Genomic DNA, 24,641 nt, shown 5'->3' on the forward strand with positions numbered 1-24,641 from the left:
ACACAAACCCTCCTTATAGTCCTAACACTAACCTTCCCTCCAATGATAACACAAACCCTACTTGTAGCCCTAACACTAACCTTCCCTCCAATGATAACACAAACCCTCCTTATAGCCCTAACACGAACCTTCCCTCCAATGATAACACAAACCCTCCTTGTAGCCCTAACACTAACCTTCCCTCCAATGATAACACAAACCCTCCTTATAGCCCTAACACTAACCTTCCCTCCAATGATAACACTAACCCTCCTCATAGCCCTAACACTAACCTTCACTTCAATTATAACACAAACCCTCCTTATAGTCCTAACACTAACCTTCCCTCCAATGATAACACAAACCCTCCTTATAGCCCTAACACTAACCTTCCCTTCAATGATAACACTAACCCTCCTCATAGCCCTAACACTAACCTTCACTTCAATTATAACACAAACCCTCCTTATAGTCCTAACACTAACCTTCCCTCCAATGATAACACAAACCCTACTTGTAGCTCTAACACTAACCTTCCCTCCAATGATAACACAAACCCTACTTGTAGCCCTAACACTAACCTTCCCTCCAATGATAACACAAACCCTCCTTGTAGCCCTAACACTAACCTTCCCTTCAATGATAACACTAACCCTCCTCATAGCCCTAACACTAACCTTCCTTCCAATGATAACACAAACCCTCCTCGTAGCCCGAACACTAACCTTCCCTTCAAAGATAATACAAACCCTCCTTGTATCTCTAACACTAACCTTCCCTCCAATGATAACACTAACCTTCCCTCCAATGATAACACAAACCCTCCTTGTAGCCCTAACACTAACCTTCCCTCCAATGATAACACAAACCCTCCCTATAGCCCTAAAGGGCCATACACATGAGCCAAATATCAGGTGGCATTTTGGCCCATTGGCCTAGTCCGACAGACTCAAAGTCAAAGAGGCATAACTAAAAAAGGTCTGCCGATCGGCACCTGATCAGCGCTCTCAGCCAGTGGCGCTGTTAACAATAGGCAGAGCTCTGTCCAGTCACTGTTCCCGACGATCAGCTGGGAGCAGGTGGACATCCATTGGCAGGCACCCACTGATTGGCCTCTGCTGTGACAAACCACAGCAGAAGCAGCATGCGGGCCCCCAACCAGGACATGCAGAATCACGTATATATACGTGATTCTGTACAAAATGGCCGCCCTGTAGCATATTATCTGCCATGGGGCGGTCGCTAAGTGGTTAAAAAAAGCATCCTGTGTGAACATTCTTTTTCCAAGAAGGTGGGCCTCAGGCCAGAAATATGTGAGAAGTGCAAAAAAGGTGGGCCTCAAGATTTGAGCATGTGTGACACAATATGGTGGAGTTTCTCCTATATACAGGTGGGTGAGTGCCCTATCTAAAGAAAAGGTGGAGTGGTGTCCTTGGTCGGCTTGGTTGGAACTGGCAGCTAATCCAGGTTGCTTACATGCCTCTGGAACCTCCAAGAATGACCCTGAACATCCAGATGGGGGGATAATGACACACGCGACACCCCCCTTGCATCCCACAATGCCATGCTGTGGTACTATGGTATCATGCCCCATGCTTACAAGGAGACTTGCTTGTATACCATACTCACAAAGTGTTGGCTGTCCATTTTTTTTTTTATCTTATTTGGCCAAACTTTTGAATGCAGACTTCCATCATACATCACTCCACCACATATATATATATTACATCTACATCATTCAATGCCAGTTTTGTGCAATATCACATAACAGTAACTATCCGATGGTATTACAAATCTGCAGACTGGACAGGAATGTACTCTCATCTGCTGGCCACACACAGATCTAGTTCACAGTCTCAGAGTTGATCTGTCCACCAGACTTGATATATTTTGAATGGTGAGTTCAGGCTTACTTTCTTACACTATATGACTGATGGTAAATTGTTTAGCCTGATGGATCCAAAGTTTGAGTATGTGTGGTCAGCTTTAAAGCAACCCATTTCTTTGTTAACGTCTACAGAAACCATCAACTGTCACCATATATGAACTGTTCTTCTTTTAAACAACTCACTGTAGCCTATTCTGTGCAAAAAAGCTTTGCTATTCTAGAGCCCAGGGCGAACGTGCCAAACTGCACCCCCCCTCAAGATGTATGAGCATTATGTGTCTGCAAAAATCCCCCCCAAAAAAACTGAGCATTAATCTGCATGCTTACCCCCTAAGCATAAATCCCAGAGTAAAAATCCGCCACCCCTGCTGAAATCCCCCCTCCCAGCACAAATCTTTGCCCCCTATCCCCTAAACATAAATGCCCCTCCACCAAAAAAGTCACCCCTCCTAACACATATTTCCCTTCCAAGTACACATCCTCTCTCTCCCCCCTCAAAATCCCCTGTCCTAGCACAAATCCACCCCCTACATTTCCCCTCCTAGCAAAAATCCACCCCCTAAATTTCCCCTCCTAGCACAAATCCACCCCTAAACAAAAACTTCCCCTCCTAGCACAAATCCACCTCCAAATAAAAATGTCTCCTCCTAGCACAATTCTCTTCCCCTCTTAATCATATTACCTCTTCTAGCACAAACCCCCCAAATCCCCCATCCTAGCACAAATCCTCTTTCCTCACAGCCCAATACAAATCCCTCCAAAACCACCACTCCTAGAAATTTTTACCCCCTGCCGCTCCCCCAAATTGCCCCTTCCAGCACAAATCCCCTCCCCCCAATCTCCTTGTAGTGCCCCCCCCCCTCAACCTCACATGAAACCACAGTGCCCGGCTTCTGATATCTAACTTCTGTTGCTAGAATGCAGATGGGTTCTGAATCCTAGGATCACTTTGTTTCTGAAATGCAGCTTCTGCTGCCTAGCAACATCTGGTATCTTTCTGTCGCTAGGATGCAGACAGCTTCTGCTGCCTAGCAACTTTTTGTGGCTAAGACAGAGACTGCTCCAGAAGAAAGCCTACTAATGTATTTTTGTGGCTAGGGTGCAGATGGCATCGGAATAAAGTTATCTGATGTCCTTTTTGTGACTAGGGTGCAGTTGGCTTCAGAAGGAAGCTGCTTAGCATCCTTTTGTTGCTATTGAGCATTCAGCTTTTGCTATGTAGTGTACTTCTATTGCTAGGTTGCAGACAGTCTCTGAAGGAAGTCGTATAGCATCTTTTGATTGCTAGGACATCGGAGACTTCAGAAGTAAGTTGCCTAAAAACCTTCTGCTGCTAGGACACAAATTGCTTCTGCCAACTAGCATCCTGCTGTTGCTAGGATGCAGGCAGGTTCTGTTAATTAGCATCCCTCTGGTGCTAGGACGCAGGCAGCTCCTGAAGAAAGCTGTCTAGCATCATGGTACTTAAGGAAGTCACCTAGCGCCTTTCTGTTGCTAGGATGCAGGTGGCTTCTGTCAACTAGCATCTTTCTGTTGCTGGGTTGCAGGCAGCTCCTGAAGAAATCCGTCTAGCATCCTTATGTGGCTAGGGAGCAGATTACTTCAGAAGAGAGTTGCCTGTTATCCTTTTGCCCTTTTTATGGCTAAGACGCAGGTGGCCTAAGAAGGACATTGCCTAGCAACCTTCTGTTGCTAGTGTAGCACCCTCTGGGGTGTGCTACTAGAAGTGAGCATAGGTAAAATATAGTTTGGCTCTGGGCTAAACCTGAGTCATTGAATTTGGGTCAGAGTTACTAAAGGCCAGGGCTGGATGACTCATCCTGGCAGCTCTCTGGTGCCTCCCCCTGTTTTTAGAGTGTTGGAGAACGTTCTAGAAAATAGTGGGCGGAGGCTAGGAGGGGTTGCCTCGAATATTTGGAGGCCTTTGGCCAATCCCCAGGTTGGGGGCCTGGCAGGAAACTAAAGAGCCTTTAAATTGACAAACTGGAGCTCGATAGGCTAGCCTGGAAGAATCCCACGATGGGAGATAGTTGGAGGGATTCAAGGCGGCGAGGCAGCGGAGAGACAGTGAGTAGATCACTGTCTCTCCGCTGTTCACTTGTTTAAAAAAAATGTTTCATTTTTTTGTCATTTTTCAAACACCTGTGACAAAATATTCAATGGACTCAACATGCCTCTCAGGAAATTCCTTGGGGTGTCTACTTTCCAAAAAGGGGTAATTTAGGGGGTTTGTACTGCCCTGCCATTTTAGCACTTCATGAAATGAGATAGGCAGTCAGAAAGTAAAAGCTGCGTAAATTCCAGTATTTACACCATAGTTTGTAGACGCTATAACTTTTGCGCAAACCAATAAATATACGCTTATTGAGATTTTCTTTATCAAACACATGTAGCTAAATACATTTTGGCCTAAATGTATAGCAAAAATTGAGTTTATTGGATATTTTTTTTTATAAGAAAAAGTAGAAAATTTAATTTTTTCTCAAAATTTTCGTTTTTTTTCCATTGATATCGCAAAAAATAAAAAATGCAGAGGTGATCAAATACCACCAAAAAAAAATCTCTGTTTTTGGGGAAAAAAGGGACATAAATTTCATTTGCAAAATGACTGCAAAATTACCAGTTAAAATCATGAAATGCCAAAATTGCAAAAAATTACCTGGTCATTAAGGGGTAAAACCTTCCGGGCTAGAAGTGGTTAAGAAGGACTTTAGAGGCAGATGCATTTCTTAACTTTTTTTTTTCTGGATCATAACGCAGCACAAGTTTACTGATCTCTACACAGCTATGTGCATTGGTTCATGTGTTTAGATCCATAAAAAAAAAAACTGCATGGATAAAAATTCAGCATTTTTCACCCCCATAAGCATTAGCCCTAAAACAAACCCTCATTTGCCTCTGTAGGTATAGAAACTATGGAAAAATGTATCATCAAAATTCAAAAAATACTGCTAAAACCAGTATCATCTCTGGTTGATTTCTATGGCAACCTTCTCACGTAAATACACTTTTTAGCTGATACAAACCGGCTAAAAACCTAACTGATGTGATTTTTGACAATTATTACCTCCAAGTACATGCAGCTACAGAGGTCATTGAGGGCTTGTTTAAAAGCTTTACTGCTTGTTAGGAATATGGAAAAAACTTTGTTGTCTATACGCTGGTAGTTTCCCAGAGTTCCTGGGGTGGAAAAAAACCCTGAAAATATTAATTTTTCTTCTATATTTTTTGTAAACTTAGCATACTGGGAGTTTTGGTGTCTGGCTATTCATTACAGCAAATAATAAAAAAAAGAAAAAAAATCAATATGAATGATTGTTGGCAAGTTCAACATACAGAGATACACTTAATGTAAACTATACAGGCATTTCTACTTTTATTACACTTTGATATTTTTAAGGGCTTGTTCACTGCAGATATGTAGTCGTGCTGCTTAAGATTTTTGGTAGCATTATTTAGGCATTTTGAAGCATATTTTTTTATAGGCTTTGGAAACTCTTGTAAGTGCTTGTAATGGGTGTTTACAGGTGTTTTAAAGTATTTATGAGCATTTTACAAGCCTTTTGTTAGCGTTTCTATTAAAATCTGAACTGTAGGTATCTGGATTGGCTTGATATGAGCCTCTTGCAATCTCCTGTTTAGCAGACTTTAAACTGGGAGCCAATCAGATACACTGAATACAAATATGCTGACAAGGAACATGCTAATAGAAGAAGGGAGCAGGGGACTCTTTTGTCTCCTGCTGCTCCTTCACTGTCCAGTCAGGAGGCTGGGAGTAAAGAAAGGACAACTCTATATTCCTAACCAGAAAGTACAAAGTGGTGTCATCAGTCCTGCTGTACTTGTGGGGCAGAGCTGTGTAAATCTCTAGACTGAACGTGCAGATATGCAAATCTTTTGTTAGGTAAAACAACCGTAATTATTTGTATATTTGAATCTTAGCCTAGAGTTCAGGTGTAACCATGGCCGCTGATAGGGGGGGGGGGGCACCAGCCCTCTTGTAGGGGGCCCGAGCACACAGGAGGGCCCACATAGGGAGGGGGATTAGTGATGGACAACAAATACAGAAATCTTCCTCCAGCACCTGAATCTGATCTGTCCTTCTCCCTGCTATCAGCTTTTATCTGCTGAGAAAGAGACAGTCGTCTCTCACTAATCCCCCTCCCTGTGTGGGCCCCCCTCCCAGCACTGGCTCTAATGTTATCTCTGCTCAGGAGTTTATTTGTAACTTTGTTTCTCTCTCTCTGTCAATCTGATCACTGAGCTCCAACTGCCCAGCCTGTATATTTTATCATCTCAATCAGGAATTATGTGAGTTATGTTATATTTGTGTCTGCTAATAGTGATTTTGTTGTAATTTTAGCTAAATATATCTTTAATATTTTCTTGGGGGGGCCCTGCCAGGTAGTCTGTACGGGGCCCCGCGATTTCTAACAGCAGCCCTGGGTGTAACTATGTTGGTGGGTGCAGGTAGTTAAATGCCCAATACAGTTTCTCATGTCTAAGCAATCTGCCAGCGTTTTTATATGTCTGCAGAATGTTTGTGCTGTAAACCAACCTTAAGGCTTGGTTCACACATATGGGGTATATTTCTTTAGAACAGGGGTAGTAAATTAAATTCAATGAGGTCCGGTCAATTAAATTTCTTTCTGCCGAGGTCAGAATCAGAAGTCTGTGTCACGAAAGAATGTATGCGTCTTCTTTCCTTTTTTTTCACGCTTTTCCTACTGTTTCCTTCACACACTCTGGTAATACTTTGTAAATGTCCCCAATAGTGTTCCCCCTTACATCAGGTGCCTCTACCAGAGAATTTCATTAAATTGGGTGCCCCCATCAGACTTCCCGCATAAATCAGTTGCCACCATCAGGGTACCCCCTTTTATCAGGTGTCCCCATCAGAGTGCCCCCCCCCCACATGAGGTTTTCCCATCAGAGTGCCCCCTTACATCAGGTTTCTTCATCAGAAAGCCCCCTTACATTTGGTGTATCCCATCAGTGTGCCCCCTTACATCATTTGTCCCCATTAGAGTACCCCCTTACATTAGGTGTCATCATCAGATTGCCCCTTTACATCAGGTGTCCCCATCAGAGTGCCTCTTTACATCAGGTGTCCCCATCAGAGTGCCTTTTACATCAGGTGTCCCCATCAGAGTGCCCCCTTAACATAATATGCGCCCATCAGTGTGCCCCCACCAACATGATATGTGCCCATCCGTGTGCCCCCTAACATAAAATGTGCCCATTAGCATGCCCCTGTAAATATCACACCCCACCCCACGAATGAGTCAGGAGCCAGGAGACAACCAGCAGCAGGGGCGCGCATGTGACGTCATGCCTTACCCCACGGTCTGGTTGGGAGCAGCAAGATAGTCAGCAGCAGGGGGCAGGGCACACACGCGACGTCATTGTTTGCAAGGACACCCGTGGTCCCAGCAATCAATGACTGCTGAGCGGCGGAGTGGAGATGTGGTACTGTACACTGGAAGCCTGACGGTAACGGACAAGAGCGTCGTTTGGTCTGTGTTCGGGCCGCCATTTAATGACGGTTGCTTTAGAAAAACATGCAAGTCATCCCATCTAGTGCGGATATCACTTTCACACAGGAAGCACTTACAATGGAATCCAAAAGGGCAGTAAATCCAGATTTGGTATTTCAGTTATAGGTGGGGTATGACTAACCTAACAGCTGTTTTTCTGGTACAATATTTTTATTTAAGGTATATTGACAGTTACAACCCCATGTAGCCGGGTCGTACAGCTGGCATTGTTCAAACTGTTGTTATTAAGTTTCTGTAAAGACAGTGACTTTGGAACTATGGGGGATGTAGTACAGGAGGAGTCAGGATCATAGACTGCTGTGAGAGAGAGAGAAACCCATCTCCCAGGGAGCACTAGGGTGCGCGGAGCTTGCTGGGAGTAGCTTTATAAAGGAGGGCGGGGAAAAGCTCCTGCGGATCACAGGAGATGAGGCCGAGGCCTAGTGGCGGACACCGAAGTTGAAGCCGGTGGTGTGAGTGAGCAGAGGAGTCTCAGTGGCGGGACCGAGCGGAAGGTTGCCGACAGGAAGACGGAGACGGTGAACAGAGCGGGATCTGGCTACGGCGGAGAGTGGAGCTCCCGGTTTGGGTGAGAGACATCCAGTATCTACACCTCCATAAACCACAGATCTAGGCTGAATCAGGGCGGGACAGTTGTACTGTTTGCTTACAAAGGGCCGTACTGACATACAGCTAACCACTGCAGATATACATATAGTGCAAGGTGGTTGAACTAGGCCTTAAGCACTCTATTCAGCCCTAGGCTGCTAACCTGTTGTGACGCATCAAGATCGCGTTTGCTATTCTGTGGATTATAACTATTGATTACCTTGGGGAATACAGTTCATCATCCTTACCTTTATTGAACTACAAATACTTTCCTTGGATTGTGGGAATTCCTTGCCGGTGAAGACAAGTGAGGCCTCACTCTCCAGGAGACTCTTGAAATTCATCATAAAGGGGGCCCCTGCTGGTATACAGAGTGCACTCTGATAGTTACTTTAGTATTGTTATACTGATTATTCTACATTAAGTTATCTAGTGTAGTCACTCTTATCTGTGGTCACTCTCTAATTACACCAGATTATTCAAAGTGTTGTTTACTGTTGTTGAATGCAATCCTCTAGCATACACATGCATTTATTTGTATGTGTATGTGTCGCCTGTGTTCCGGATCCTGAGTGCTGAACTAAACCTAAATCTTTGGTTGGGAATTCAGGATCTATCCCCCTAGTAACATTTGTGTCATTTCTGATACTGTTTGCATATTCTTGTTTTCTTCAAAAGTTAAAAGCAGTAAACTGATTATTCACTGCAATATTTGTGGTCTCAATCATTTAAGATGACAGAGCTAATAGTGTCAGATGGGTTGGAGCGGGCTCAGAGCGCAAGAAGTGAAGAGGATACCCATGCAATAAGCCATTACCTTGGGGGCAGGGCTACTCTCAGAATTCCCACGCAGGGGATATAAACAGTAAGCAGGATATAGAGGCACTGAAAGCCACGAACAGAATGTGCCTATAAGTATACTATATTCAACTACAGGGACCTCCTGGCCAGGGTTGGGGGACAACACAGGATGCCTGGACCCAGGGGCTAGGATGGGTGCAGGGAGTGCACGAGTCCACTAAAAAGGGGGGACAAACAGAACATAAACCGATTGAAGGGGAAAAAAAAGAGGAAGGGGGGAGGAAGCACGGTCACAGAGGAAGAGGAGGAAAAAGGGGGGGGGGGCAGAAAAGAAGATAAAGGGAGGAGAAAATAGTGGAGAGAGTTCCCCCAGGCTGGGGATAACAAGACATTAGGTGGAAAGGCCCAAGCTAGTTGGGTGCGGTTTTGGAAGGCCATAGGACCACCACAGAGACCACACCTTAAGAAATTTAGCATGGGAGTCATGGAGGATACTGGTCATCTTTTCATTGATCATGAGGGTCGTCAGGATGCTCCTCACCTCTGCAAACAAAACAGCAGGCTTTTTCGAAGGCCCTGGCAATCACACGCATGGTGGGTGGCAATAAATAAGTAGGTGGCCAATTTCTGTTGGTAGGAAAATAGGCCAAGGATTTGACAATAAAGAAGTGGTAGTTTGGCGTCCTTGCGGATAGTTTTATATGAAAGAAAGTATACAAGAGTCCAAAGATCCTTGACCAGAATCCCACCAGGTGGGGGCAGGACCACCAAATATGGATTAAGTCTCCTCGCTGGCCGCATCCCTCGAAACATCTGTCACTGTATGATGGATTTGATTTGGCAATACGGGCCAGGACCCAGTACCAGCGGAAGAGGACCTTATAGGACGCCTCCAGTGTGGCTGTATTGAAGGAGCACTTTTCTATGCTGGACTAGGCTTTGTTCCAATCTGCCAGATCAATAGGGGACAGGTCTCGCTCCCACTTGTGCCTAACAGTTTTTGTTCAACATTCCATTGACAAATGTTCTCTGTTAGGTTGGCCATAGATGGATTGGAATTTGCCCATTTCAGTAGGGACCAGGCTAATTTCAATCCCGCTCATTGGAATTTGCCCATTTCAGTAGGGACCAGGCTAATTTCAATCCCGCTCAACAGAAGTAGATTTACCTGGGCTTGTTGGAAAACCGATTGAAGGGGAAAAAAAGGGGCGGGGGGGAGGAAGCATGGTCACAGAGGAAGAGGAGAAAAAAGGGGGGGCAGAAAAGAAGATAAAGGGAGGAGAAAATAGTGGAGAGAGTTCTCCCAGGCTGGGGATTACAAGATATTAGGTGGAAAGGCCCAAGCTAGTTGGGTGCAGTTTTGGAAGGCCATAGGACCACCACAGAGACCTCACCTTAAGAAGTTTAGCATGGGAGTCATGGAGGATACTGGTCATCTTTTCATTGATCATGAAGGTCGTCAGGATGCTCCTCACCTCTGCAAATAAAACAACAGGCTTTTTCCAGGCCCTGCCAATCACACGCATGGTGGGTGGCCAATTTCTGTTGATAGGAAAATAGGGGACAGGTCTCTGTTGTGCCTAACAGTTTTTGTTCAACATTCCATTGACAAATGTTCTCTGTTAGGTTGGCCATAGATGGATTGGAATTTGCCCATTTCAGTAGGGACCAGGCTAATTTCAATCCCGCTCAACAGAAGTAGATTTACCTGGGCTTGTTGGAAAAGTTTTAAGCTGCAAACAATGGGCTGAGACACTGATCAGTGTATTCTGACAGCCGAGGAGTCTCTGCTGTCAAAATACAATGTCACAGCGAGGAGGATTTCTCCATCCACCTCGCTTGTTTGAATGGGGGAACCCATTTTTTTTTTTTTGATCAGCCTAAAAAAACCAACCATCTATGGACAGCTTTAGAGTTTTATCCTCTGCATTTGTCCCTCTAGATGCTCTGCTTATCTCAGTACATTCTCTATCACCAATCCCCAGCATGCAGGCCCGACTAGGCCAGGTCATGCCTTTGGAGCTGGCACACTATTGCATGACAGCTCCCTAGGTTTGATTGGGGCTGATCTGAGGACTGAAGTGTATGGATTGTAGCTCATCTGAGGTCTGAGATGTACAGATCTGAGGTGTACGAATTGGGGCTCATTTGATATATTTGTAGTACTGTCCCTGTAGGGCTTGCTGTGTGATGACTTCTTGGGTCTCCCTTTAAATTACCTGCAGACAGTCACCAGGGGATTTTTCACACATTCATCCTTACTCCCAGTTGCTCTTTACTCAATAAACAGTCCAGGGGGTTTAGTTTTTATATTTATTGTGGAACTTGGATGGGAGAAGGGAATAGTGGGATACTCCAACTGAACTATTCCCAGTAAATAAGGACAACTCTCACTTGGCCTCATCAGATTACATGTGGAAGTAGACACACTGCTTTAACCATACTGCCACTTGTATAGAAGAATTAAGTCCTCTTGCTCTCTTTAGCAGCAGACTTGATGCAACTACATTATCTTCAGGACACTCTCTAGCATTCCCTTTACTGACACCTGTCCACTGACTTTTCTAGTGAAGGGATGGCCGTAACACGACAGGCCCCATGACAGAGATCTGTACTCATTGTAGGCAGAATCAGGTCCTTTCCAGTGTCTCCCTTCCAGTGTTGGGGGTAACGAGTTACAATGTAACGCGTTACGTTAACTACGTTACTTTTTTTGGTAACGTATTAACGTAACGCGTTACATCCGTACCATCGGTAACTATGTTACTTTACACGGCTTGAGTAACGCGCTTTCCTGCGTTACCCAAGCCGACATCTCACGTGGCCGAGGAGGAGGCAGGAGGACCGAGGAGAGCGAGGGATCGTGTGTGGCCGAGGACTCGAAGGAGGCGGGAGGACCGAGGAGAGCGGGGCTGCGGAGGACTCGGAGGAGGCGGGAGGACAGTGCACACTATGTTCAATCTAGGGCACGCTGTGGTCACTCTGGGGGCACGCTGTGGTCAATCTGGGGGCACACTGGTCACTCTGGCATTGAAAGGGTGCACACTGTGGTCACTCTGGCATTGAAAGGGTTCACACTGTGGTCACTCTGGGGCACACTGTGGTCAATCTGGGGGCACACTGTGGTCAATCTGAGGGCACGTTGTGGTCAATCTCGGGGCACATTGGTCACTCTGGCATTGAAAGGGTGCACACTGTGGTCAATCTGGGGGCACGCTGGTCACTCTGGCATTGAATGGGTGCACACTGTGGTCAATCTGGGGGCACGCTGTGGTCACTCTGGGGGCACACTGTGGTCAATCTGGGGGCACGCTGTGGTCACTCTGGGGGGCACACTGTGGTCAATCTGGGGGCACACTGGTCACTCTGGCATTGAAAGGGGGCACGCTGTGGTCACTCTGGCATTGAAAGGGTGCACACTGTGGTCACTCTGGGAGCACGCTGTGGTCAATCTGGGGGCACGCTGTGGTCAATCTGGGGGCACACTGGTCACTCTGGCATTGAAAGGATGCACACAGTGGTCACTCTGGGGCACACTGTGGTCAATCTGGGGGCACGCTGTGGTCACTCTGGCATTCTGGCATTGAAAGGGGGCACGCTGTGGTCACTCTGGCATTGAAAGGGGGCATGCTGTGGTCACTCTGGTATTGAAAGGGGGCACGCTGTGGTCACTCTGGCATTGAAAGGGGGCACGCTGTGGTCATATATATATATATATATATATATAAAACAATAAATATTGTATTTTTTTTGTGCACTACAAATAAATATGCGCATTGGAATTTGTTCATATTTTTTTTTCAAAAATAAAGTAAAGTAATTAGTAGTGAAGTTACTTTTCAAATGCAGTAAGTAATTTCATTACTATTTACAGAAGTAACTAGTAACTAGTTACATTTTTTGAGTAACTACCCCAACATTGCTCCCTTCCAGTAAGCTTTGCAGGACATCCAGGTTCAGCTCCTACCTGACTCTCAGGCCCTCAAGTCCACCACCCGAGGCCGTATGGCAGCTTCCACAGAGGAGGGGCAGCCGCCCCCTACCTCCAGGCCCCCTCTCTGCAGCCGAAGACCCTGAGCACATGTGCCCTTGGCATTTATACAGTCACCCAGCATGCTCTGAGGGCACTTTCCTCTGCCAATCACCAGCGGCCCAGGGCTGTACTAAATGCCTATGCACTCATTTGTCAGGTTTTCTCCCACTGTCCAATATTCCCCCCTATTGGACCAGTTTGAAACATTTCAGACAAGCTGAGCTGCACCTGAGCACTATGAGCAGACCCTACCAATGGATCCTGCTCTCTGGTAGGCAGAGAGCAATATAAATTTACCTGGAAATCTCTCTGGTAAGCAGAAAGACCCAAAACTGTACTCTCTTCTAGCACCTACCTAGGAGGGTGCTACATATTTATGTGATTCCGTAGGACCGATGTACAACAGATAATTACTGTATGTGTGAAGCTGTGTGCGAAATGCATTAACCACTTCTATACCAGACCAATTCTGGCATTTCTCTCCTACATGTAAAACTCACCATTTTTTTTTGCTAGAAGATTACTCAGAACCCCCAAATATTTATATAAATAAATACACTATATATATATATATATATATATATATGTGTGTGTGTATTTATATTTAAAAAATATATATACAGTTTATTATATATATATATATATACATATATATTGAAAATATATATATATACAGTATATATATATATATATATATATATATATATATATATATATTTATTTATTTAATTAGCAGAAACCCTAGGGAATAAAATGGTGATTGTTGCAATGTTTTATGTCCCACGATATTTGCACAGCAGTTTTTCAAACGCATTTTTTTTTTTGGGGAAAAACACTCATAATGAATTAAAAAAAAAAAACACATTATTTACCCCAATTTTTGTGGAATGTGAAAGATGATGTTACGCCGAGTAAATAGATACCCTAACATGTCACGCTTTAAAATTGCGCACACTCGTGGAATGGCGCCAAACTTCGGTACTTAAAAACGCTTTAAAAAATGTTTACAGTTTACCAGCTGAGGGTTATAGAGAAAGTCTAGTGCTAAAATTATTGCTCTCACTCTAACGTTCGTGCATTAAAAACACGCATAAAAAAAATGCAGAACGTGCCAGGAAACGGGCCTCAAAAATGCATGAACCGCAAATGCATAGATGTGAACCTAGCCTTAAACTCATTAAATATAATACTGCCACACTGGAGTAATGCATATAAAAATAACACTTGATGTGGAAGAAGTTACATGTTTCCTGTTCTATAAAGTAAAATGAAGGAAATATTCAACAGGAGAAGTGAGACCACCTTGTAACAGCTGCAAAAAGATGCACAGACTGCATAAAAATGAAACGCATATGCCATTAGGCGTAGTCATGTGAACCAAGCTCATAGGACTCGAAGCACATTACCTTGTCTGTGCATTGAGACTATGTTGGTAAGGCTTGCCACTGCAGCCCAACACATATGGCGTAAATGGGGTCTTAATACCATTTTTGCTGCCTTTCATGTTTTTTTTTGTATCTCGCTCCAGCATTGGCTGCACATCTCTGCTCTGGACTGGCTTCCTGATAGCGGTGGACCATGCCTGTGCAATGTGTTCTGGCATGGCCGCTTGGTATTGTCCACCAGGGTGACAATGTCGGAGCACAGTTGGGAGACAGTTGTCACCCCAGAAGTAGTGCCTGAACAAGGACCTCCATGGCAATATTATTAGCAGGTAGTGTTGTAACAAAAGCTGCAGATTTTAAAAGATTGAATATGACCTCTACAATAAACATGTCAAAGATTATATGAGATTTCGGTGATTGGGTTTCTTTCTACTTTATTCAAGTGCCTGTTTAAACCCTCTGCAATCTATTTACATTGCCTTTGCATTATTAGAGATGGCAGCATAAAATATTTTTGGCTTTGAATGAACACAATTCCCTGAAATTTATATATGTTTGTAAACCGGCACAAGCATTTTTTAAACATCAAAAATTTGGCAAATCATACTTTGGCTTTTTGTATACCCACAAAATCTATGTGAATGTTTTTTCAAATATGAGATTTTTTTGATTTTTTTTGCTCAGGGAGAAAAGTGAGCATATTCCTACATGTTCTCACAATCGATTCCATAAAATATCGACCTCAGCCAGCAACCTGGAAGTCTCAGGCCAGCAGGGGGCAGCATCCGCACTGGTTGGAAGCCTGGACAGCCTTTGCTGCAGAGTGGTTTGGCAAACTTCGCTGTAAACGAATCGCGTGGCTGCCATTTTGCTGTTTCACACATTTACAAAATGAAGACGATGCGTGTGCTGCACCTGGGGCTGACAGATGAGCAGTATTTGCATGTGATTTGGAAATGGGACATGAAGACAGTCTATAATTGTCCTGTTATTGGTAGGATTAAGTTTGGCCAGGGCTTTGAACGCTCACTATGCTGTCTTATCACACGAAAAAAATCCGCACATTCTAAAACCTTAAAAAAAAGAAGGAATTAGACACAAGTCATGTGATTTGCTTTACCGAAGTCAACGATAGAGTGCAAACTGACAAAAGTAAAGAGTCTGCTATTATATTTATTACTATTATACAGGATGATGTTTATAGCGCCAACATTATGTGTAGTGTTTTACAAAATAAAGGGAGACAGTACAGTTACAATACAATTCAATACAAAGTTTACAATCAAAACGGAGAGGCAAAAGATACAAAAGGTAATAACTGTGAGGGATAAGTTGATGGAGAAGGTAGAAAATCAGTTTTTGGTTAGAGATGGGATAGGCTTTCATAAAGAGATGAGTTTCCAAAGATCACCTGAAGGAGGAGCTAGAGAGCAGGAGGTCATGGGACAAGCAAAGAGGATGGCTTGGGTAAGGTTTGGAGACAAGGCCCCTCCTGTGCGATCCGACGTAGCTCTACGGCGGTCGCACGCCTGCAGCTAGGGTGCAAGCGTGCGCCACCGGCGTCATGCTCCCGCCCCCACTCGGCAGCGGGGACTCCGATGCATGGGGCAGGTGGCTCCGATTGCTGCCTGCCACTCGCGATCGCTCCCCGCTGAGAGAGAAGGACGGTCAGCTATTGTAAACACAGCTGACCGTTCTTCTCTCTGTAATGATCACAGGTCTCTGTGATCATTTCAAAAGCCCAACCCCCATACAGTTAGAAACACGCCCCTAGGCTTACATTCAACCCCTTGAGCACCCACTGTGTTAACCCCTTCCTTGCCAGTGTCATTATTACAATAACAGTGCATATTTTTAGCACTGATTACTGTAGGAATGTCACTGGTCCCCCAAAAGTGTCAAAAATGTAATTTAGGGGTCCGATCTGTTCGCCGTAATGTTGCAGTTCCGCTAAAAATCGCAGATCGCCGCCATTACTAGTAAAAAAAAACAATAAAAATGACATAAATCTTTTCCGTAGTTAGTAGACGCGATAACTTTTGCGCAAACCAATCAAAACTCAATCACTTATTGCCATTTTCTTTACCAAAAATATGTAGCAGACAACCAATTGGCCTAAAATGTTAAAAAAAAAATAATTTTTTTATTTTTTGGGAATGTTATATAGCAGAATGTAAAAATATTGTTTTTTTTTCAGAATTGGAGCTCTATTTTTGTTTATAGCGCAAAAAATAAAAATGGCAGAGGTGATAAAATACCACCAAAAGAAAGCTCTATTTGTGGGGGAAAAGTACATCAATTTTATTTGGGTACAGCCTCGCACTACCGCAATTGTCTGTTAAAGAAATGCAGTGCCGAATCGCAAAAAATGGCCTGGTCATTAGGGGGCAAATCCTTTCCATCCAGAAGTGGTTAAGCTGTAGGTCATAGTGATTGTACCAAGGATTTTTTGGCTAGACATGCGGTGAAGGGGTACCGCAGGGGCCGTCGGCCGGTAGATGTTCGTCGCCTTATGAGATGATGTTTCAGACAGCATTTTCGTTGGCATTCTTTGGAGCGCTGCGCATCGGGGAATTGGTATGTTCTTCTAAATGGGGGTCAGGTGGTTTGCAGTCGGCAGACGTGCTATGTGGTGAGGGTTCGGTGGTCTTATGGCTACGGCGATATAAGATGGATCAAGCAGGTCGGGGCGTGCTGTAGAGTTGTTCAGTATTTCTGGCTCGCCAGCGTGTCCGGTGCCGGTTGTTTTGCGTTTTTTGGAATTGCGCCCAGGACGACCATTTTTGTTACATGCGGATGGTTCAGCATTGTCACGATACCAATCTACGGCTTTTTTCCACAGGTGTTTGGCGGCGCTGGGGCTTTGTCCAACCAACTTTTCATTGCATTCCTTTCGCATCAAGGCTGCCACAGAGGCAGCCTGCTGGGGGTTGAGCGAAGGGGCTTTGCGGCGTATTGGCAGGCGGGAATCTCGGCATTATTGCCTGTATGTTTTTCCTCATTTGTTGTAAATTGCAGGGTGTGCTGGTGGGGTTTGCGGTTGCTGTGTGTGTGGGTGGCTGTTTGTTTACGTTCTGCATCAGTGGAGGTATGATTTTAAGGTTATTACTTTTTTGTGTTTGGTGTTTGTTGTTCTTTCTTTCCAGGTGGGGTCTCGTGCATGATTTGGATCTTGGGCCACTCATATGTCCACTGGGGTGCAAGGAGAGCTGATGTCCCGCCTAACTGACGTCAATTGGGCATTCCTGGGTAGGAGGCTGTGTTACGTTGGATTGGGGTGCCTGGCCTCTTGTGGAGTAGAGTGGTTCCCGTAATGGATGTTTATTACGTTATGCTTGGTTGGACAGGGCCCCTGATGTGCTTGTAATACATGCTGGGGCTAATGATTTGGGACTCTGGTCTACGCGAGAGCTCATCCATGACGTTAAATACGATTTTCTATGGCTTTGCACAGCTTACCTGGACTTGTTAATCGTATGGTATGATATGGTGGCTCCCACCGAATGGCGTTTAGCTAGGTCAATGGATAGTCTGAACAGGGCTCGGGTGAAGGTAAATAGGTAGTTGACAAGATTTGTACTGCGCAATGGAGTTTTGGTGGTGAGACATCATGAGTTGAAGTTGGATACTTGGAGATATTTATGTGGTGATGGCGTTCATTTGAAGAGCCCTGAGGGTGTGGAGGTCCGCACAAACCTAAGGTGTCAGGTTTGTGCAGCGGTGGCAGGATGCATGGTCCTTTTAGGTTTATCTGGGCACAAACAGGTATGATGTAGGGACCCGTCTGAGGTACGGCTCCTAATTGATGTATGTGTATCTGCGAGTTTTCTCCGAGTCGGTGGTTTTGCGGCTGGAGGCCTGAGAAGTTACACACAGGTACTGGCTTTGTTCTGATGCCTATTAGGACCTTGTGGCTCCATTTTTCTTTTATGCACTGTATTTTCAGGAGTTTATGTTATTGATCAGTTCATTATTTGTTATTTATATTTTTGTTAATAAAAGGCTGCTATGGCCAATTAACTCCAATTTGTTGTGGTGTGGTTGTTCTACTGGAAGGGATGTTTTTTTTTTTTTTGGTATAGCAATTAAGCGCAAGCCATATTTAATACCTTAGTCATGGTGTATCCGGGTCTGTATTACAATATTTTCCAGTGACAGTGTATCCGGGTCTGTTTTACAATGTATTCCAGTAATGGTGTATCCGGGTCACAATATATTCCCTTGATGGTGTATATGGGTCTGTATTACAATATAATCCAGTAATGGTGTATCCGGGTCTGTATTACAATTTATTCCAGCAATAGTGCATTCAGGTCTGTATTACAATATATTCCAGGACCGGGTCTGTATTATAGTGTATTCCAGTAATGGTGGATCTGGGTCTGTATTACAATGTATTCCAGTGATGATGTATCCAGGTCTGTATTACAATATATTCTAGTATTGGAATATTCAGGTCTGTATTACAATGTATTACAGTTATAGTGTATCCAGGTCTGTATTACAATATATTCCAGTAATGGTGTATCCGGGTCTGTATTACAATGTATTCCAGTTATAGTGTATCCAGGCCTGTATTACAATATATTGCAGTAATGGTGTATCCGGGTCTATATTACAATGTATTCCAGTGATGGTGTATCCAGGCCTGTATTACAATATATTCTAGTAATGGTGTATCCGGGTCTGTATTTCAATATATTCCAGTCATTGTGTATCCGGGTCTGTATTACAGTGTATTCCTGTAATGGTGTATCCGGGTCTGTATTACCATGTATTCAAGTAATGGTGTATCCGGGTCTGTATTACAATGTATTCCACTGATGGAGTATCCAAGCCTGTATTACAATGTATTCCAGTCATTGTGTATCCGGGTCTGTATTACAATATATTCCAGTAATGGTGTATCTGGGTCTGTATTCCAATATATTCCAGTAATGGTGTATCCAGGTCTGTATTACAATGTATTCCAGTAATGGTGTATCCAGGTCTGTATAACAATGTATTCCAGTCAATGTGAATCCGGGTCTGTATTACAATATATTCCAGTAATGGTGGATCTGGGTCTGTATTACAATATATTCCAGTAATGGTGTATCCAGGTCTGTATTACAATGTATTCCAGTGATGATGTATCCGGGTCTGTATTACCATGTATTCCAGTAATGGTGTATCTGGGTCTGTATTACCATGCATTCCAGTAATGGTGTATCTGGGTCTGTATTACCATGTATTCCAGTAATGGTGTATCCGGGTCTGTATTACAATGTATTCCACTGATGGAGTATCCAGGCCTGTATTTCAATGTATTCCAGTCATTGTGTATCCGGGTCTGTATTACAATATATTCCAGTAATGGTGTATCTGGGTCTGTATTCCAATATATTCCAGTAATGGTGTATCCAGGTCTGTATTACAATGTATTCCAGTGATGGTGTATCCGGGTCTGTATTACAATGTATTCCAGTAATGGTGTATCCAGGTCTGTATAACAATGTATTCCAGTCAATGTGAATCCGGGTCTGTATTACAATATATTCCAGTAATGGTGTATCCGGTTCTGTATTACAATATACAGTTGTGTTCAAATTTATTCAACCCCCACTGAAATTGATTGTTTTGGCCAGTTTGACATTGATTTTGATCATTCAGTCATCCTGCTTACAATTAAATCAAAGAGGCACGTGTAGGTAAGACAAATATAACATAACATAGAAATAACCACAAATGTCTTTTCTGTGCTCACATCATTATCAGTTTTATTCAACCCCCAAGTGACATTCAATCTTAGTACTTATTACAACATCCTTTTACAGTTATAACAGCTTTTAAACGTGAAGCATAGCTTGACACAAGTGTCTTGCAGCGATCTACGGGTATCTTCGCCCATTCGTCCTGGGCAAAAGCCTCCAGTTCAGTCACATTCTTAGGCTTGTGCACTGCAACTGCTTTCTTTAAGTCCCACCAGAGGTTCTCAATCGGATTTAAGTCTGATGACTGTGATGGCCACTCCAAAATGTTCCAGCCTTTAATCTGCAACCATGCTCTAGTGGACTTGGAGGTATGCTTGGGATCATTGTCCTGTTGAAAGGTCCAACGTCTCCCAAGCCTCAGGTTTGTGACGGACTGCATCACATTGTCATCCAATATCTCCTGGTACTGAAGAGAATTCATGGTACCTTGCACACGCTGAAGCTTCCCTGTACCTGCAGAAGCAAAACAGCCCCAAAGCATGATTGACCCCCCCCCCATGCTTCACAGTAGGCAAGGTGTTCTTTTCTTCATAGGCCTTGCTCTTCCTCCTCCAAACATAGCGTTGATCCATGGGCCCAAACAATTCTATTTTGTTTCATCAGTCCACAGAACACTATCCCAAAACTTCTGTGGTTTGTCCACATGACTTTTGGCATACTGCAGTCGACTCTTCTTATTCTTTGGAGACAGCAAGGGGGTGCGCCTGGGAGTTCTGGCATGGAGGCCTTCATTACGCAGTGTGCGCCGTATTGTCTGAGCAGAAACTTCAGTACCCACATCTGACAAATCTTTTCTCAGTTCCTCAGCAGTCACATGGGGACTTTTCTCCACTCTACGCTTCAGGTAGCGCACAGCAGTCGAAGTCAGCATCTTCTTCCTGCCACGACCAGGTAGCGTTTCAACAGTGCCCTTTGCCTTGAATTTGTGAATGATGCTTCCTATGGTGTCTCTTGGTATGTTTAACATCTTTGCAATCTTCTTTTAGCCATTGCCCTTCCTGTGAAGAGTAATCACCTCTTCTCTTGTCTTCCTGGACCATTCTCTTGACTTCACCATGTTTGTAACCACACCAGTAAATGTCTAGAAGGAGCTGAGTATCGCAGTCATTTTAAAGCTGCCTAATTGGTGCTTATTAGTCTTTATTGCTGCTCCCTGACATCCACAGGTGTTTTCAATACCTGATTGAAAACACCTCAATGAACCTCTGTTCTTCAGAGTGGTAGTCTTTAAGGGGTTGAATAATTGTGTCAATGAAAAATTCACAAAAGAAACATTTACTACTGTATTACAAAACCAATTGATGTCATTTTAGTTGCATATGGTTCTTTAAGAAGTCCTTGTAGGATTTCATTCTGAATACAATTACAAAAGTACACTAAATTCCCTAAAACCCTTTACAGCATTGGGGGTTGAATAATTTTGAACACAACTGATATTCCAGTGATGGTGTAGACCTCTCCGAATATTCCAGTGATGGTGTAGACTCCGTAGAGTCTCCGAACTTTCTAAACAAAGGACCAGTTTTCTGTCCTTCAGACTTTAGGGGGCTAAACTGTAGTGACTGGAAGTAGAAAATCCCCTAGCATCAGTGGGAGTAGACAAGTCCCAAGCTCGGTGGTCAATAGGAGTAAACAAATTACAAATTGCCGTGGGCAATAGGAAAAGGAATATTGCCCCATTGTTGATGTCAGTGGGAGAAATGCTGTCCCATTGTAGGTGTCAGTGGGAAAAAAATGTCCCCTTTGTTGAAATCAGTGGAAGGAGTCGTGACCCATCATTGATGTCAGTAAGAGAAATAGTGCCTTATATCAGTGGGAGGAACAGTGCCCCAAGGGCTGGACAAAGGCAATCAAAAGGCCACATCTAACCCATTGGCTGCAGTTTGGAGACCACTAATGTAGACAGATATGTAATTATTATTAGAAATGGTAGTATTATAATTCTAAATTCATAAAATATAGCACAATCAAATTTTTATTGCTTTACCATAAAAAAGTTGCAATATATTTTTATGATGGGTGTATTTGCATACCTCCCAACTTTTTGAGATGGGAACGAGGAAACCTATTAGCAAAAGTATGTAAGCATAGGATACACGCCCCCATAAAGGAGAATAATACAAACAAAAAAATGGTTAGTTAAACCCACAAGTGCTCATTTTTATCACTACTATTACTTTACTATGGCTTTTAAAATTTAAAATTGCAGCAATGTAGAAATTGGATGAAAGGTTTAGCACTGGGAAACACTTTTTGAAAGATAAAAAGTGCATTTTATATACAGATATATATACAGTATATCAGACCAAAATGAGGGACAAATGAAGAGGGACAGAGGGACTTTGTTCTAAATCAGGGACAGTTGGGAGCTATGTATTTGCATCACTGATTGTAGTTTAGAATTCATTGTAAGATATTTAATTTTTTTTTTAAAGAAACCTGTGTTCAAAAACATGACTTTAACATTTAGCTGTTCACTGGTCAGATAGATTTTCCTTCTACTGCCATGTTTGTCAGGTTTTGAACCCAAGTTAATATAATGGTGTATTGGGTATGAGTGCTGCCATAGCAGTCAGTTATCCGCAGTATGCAAGCATTGAGGAGTGTCTGAGCACCATAGTTCATTCAACTTGGTGCTATGGAATTCAACATGTAAACCAAAGCTACCAAAACTGCCGATTTCCATGTTGCTAATTACATGGCAATGATGGCATAAATGTGAAATGTCAGAGTGATTTCCTATTGTTTTCTATTGTTCTACAGCACAGATGTACTTTCTTATGTAATCTGCATCACATGGACTCCTGATCATTTGTTTTTTTTTCTCACTAATATATTCTTGGCTATCATTCTACTTTGGCTGTTATTATGCAAATGGCAGTGTTGGTGTGACTTTTATTAATCTGTGCTCATTATGTCAGGTCTGAGTGTCTTTCTATTGCTTTGAGTAGGTATTGTGTAAGCTTGACTATGATTATCATAATGATTTTTATGTATAAAGCACCGACAAGTAGTCTGCTTGTGTTCTGAGTGGCATTCATTTTACCCTGGACATTGATCGGTACCCCCTCTGGGCAAGTCTTCCTTTTTTTTGCTAACAGGATGAAGGTAAGTGATCATAATGAAAAAATGTGGGTTGCTCTAGAGCAGTGAGAGGACTCACCTCTTAGAGCAGCCAACATTTCTTTTGTTATGATCACTTACCTTCATCGTGTCAGGGTAAACCTTCTTTGAAATCAACCTTTAACCTTTAATCAAAGACCAGTAATCCTTAGTTGAGGTCCATTATCTGGCAACGGACTGAGCAGAACTCTATTGAAGGTACTTCCGCTTAGTATCCATCCACCTTTCTTTATTCCCAGGCCCTAACATAAGTCAGCTTCCAATCCTTGAGCCCTTGAACTGTGTCTTCCCCAGTCAGCATGCCTACCGTGTTCCCCCGAAAATAAGACCAGGTCTTAAATTAATTTTGGCTACAAAAGACACACTAGGACTTATTTTCAGGGGATGTCTTATTTATTTACAGTATGTACAAGGACAATCCTAAAGTGGCTGTAACCCTAAATAAAAAAATTAAAAAAATTCTGATCCTTTAAACCATGAAAGACAGCACAGTCCTTGTGCTGTGTCATTTACCCCTATCTATGTTTAAAAAAAAAAAACTGGAATAAAACAATAAAATATTAAAAGAAAAGTTTTTGTGTCCCCTGTCTTCTCTTCTCCTCTCCCCTTGTCAACTCAGGAGTCAGCATTATGATATTCTGTAATCCCAAAAATAAACCTTGGTTAAAGTCATTGTAAAATTATGTGATCTGTTTTGTTAAAAGATTATATAATATCCAGTGAATCTCCATTTGTAAGCGGTGCTGTAAATAAGGTATTTTCTACAATAAAGTTACAAAAGGAGACACACTGCACATTATATCATCTTTTTACAAAACAAATTACATGTTTTTACATGGATTTTAACTATAGCTTATTTTCGGGGTAGGGCTTATATTGCAGCTATCCCCAAAAATCATGCTAGGTCTTATTTTCGGGGTAGGGCATTTATTGCAGCTATCCCCAAAAAAATCAGGCTAGGTCTTATTTTCGGGGTAGGGCTTATATTGCAGCTATTCCCAAAAAATCAGGCTAGGTCTTATTTTCGGGGTAGGGCTTATATTGCAGCTATTCCCAAAAAATCATGCTAGGTCTTATTTTTGGGGTAGGGCTTATTTTCGGGGAAACAGGGTAGGAGGCAAAGGACCTCCTCTCCCGGCAGGAGTCCAGAAAGCAAAGACCAGAATTCTTTACACTGGCATCCTCTCCAGACAAACCCCGGAAGGGCCCTTCTAGAAGGTCTCTCCAAATATTTATCCTATTCCCCATCTCATATCACTGGCATAAACCACCTAGTACTTGGTCAGTGTAAAATAAATATTCATAACTTTTTTTTAACCATTTTAATCCTCTCATCCTATCCACTGAAGAACACTATTCAGTATCAGACCGAAGCAAACAATGTCCAGGAGTGTCCACAATGCCTTGTAAATTGATACTTGGTTAAAAGTGGCCTTATATATAGCTGTACTATATTACTGTAGATACTTATGAAGAGCCCCCTCCTTTTCATATACAGTATGTGCCTTGACTACTTTGACTACCATGCTGTCT

The sequence above is a fragment of the Pelophylax lessonae genome (genome assembly GCF_965119305.1).
Source record: "Pelophylax lessonae genome assembly, chromosome: 4".
Taxonomy (NCBI): Eukaryota; Metazoa; Chordata; class Amphibia; order Anura; family Ranidae; genus Pelophylax; species Pelophylax lessonae.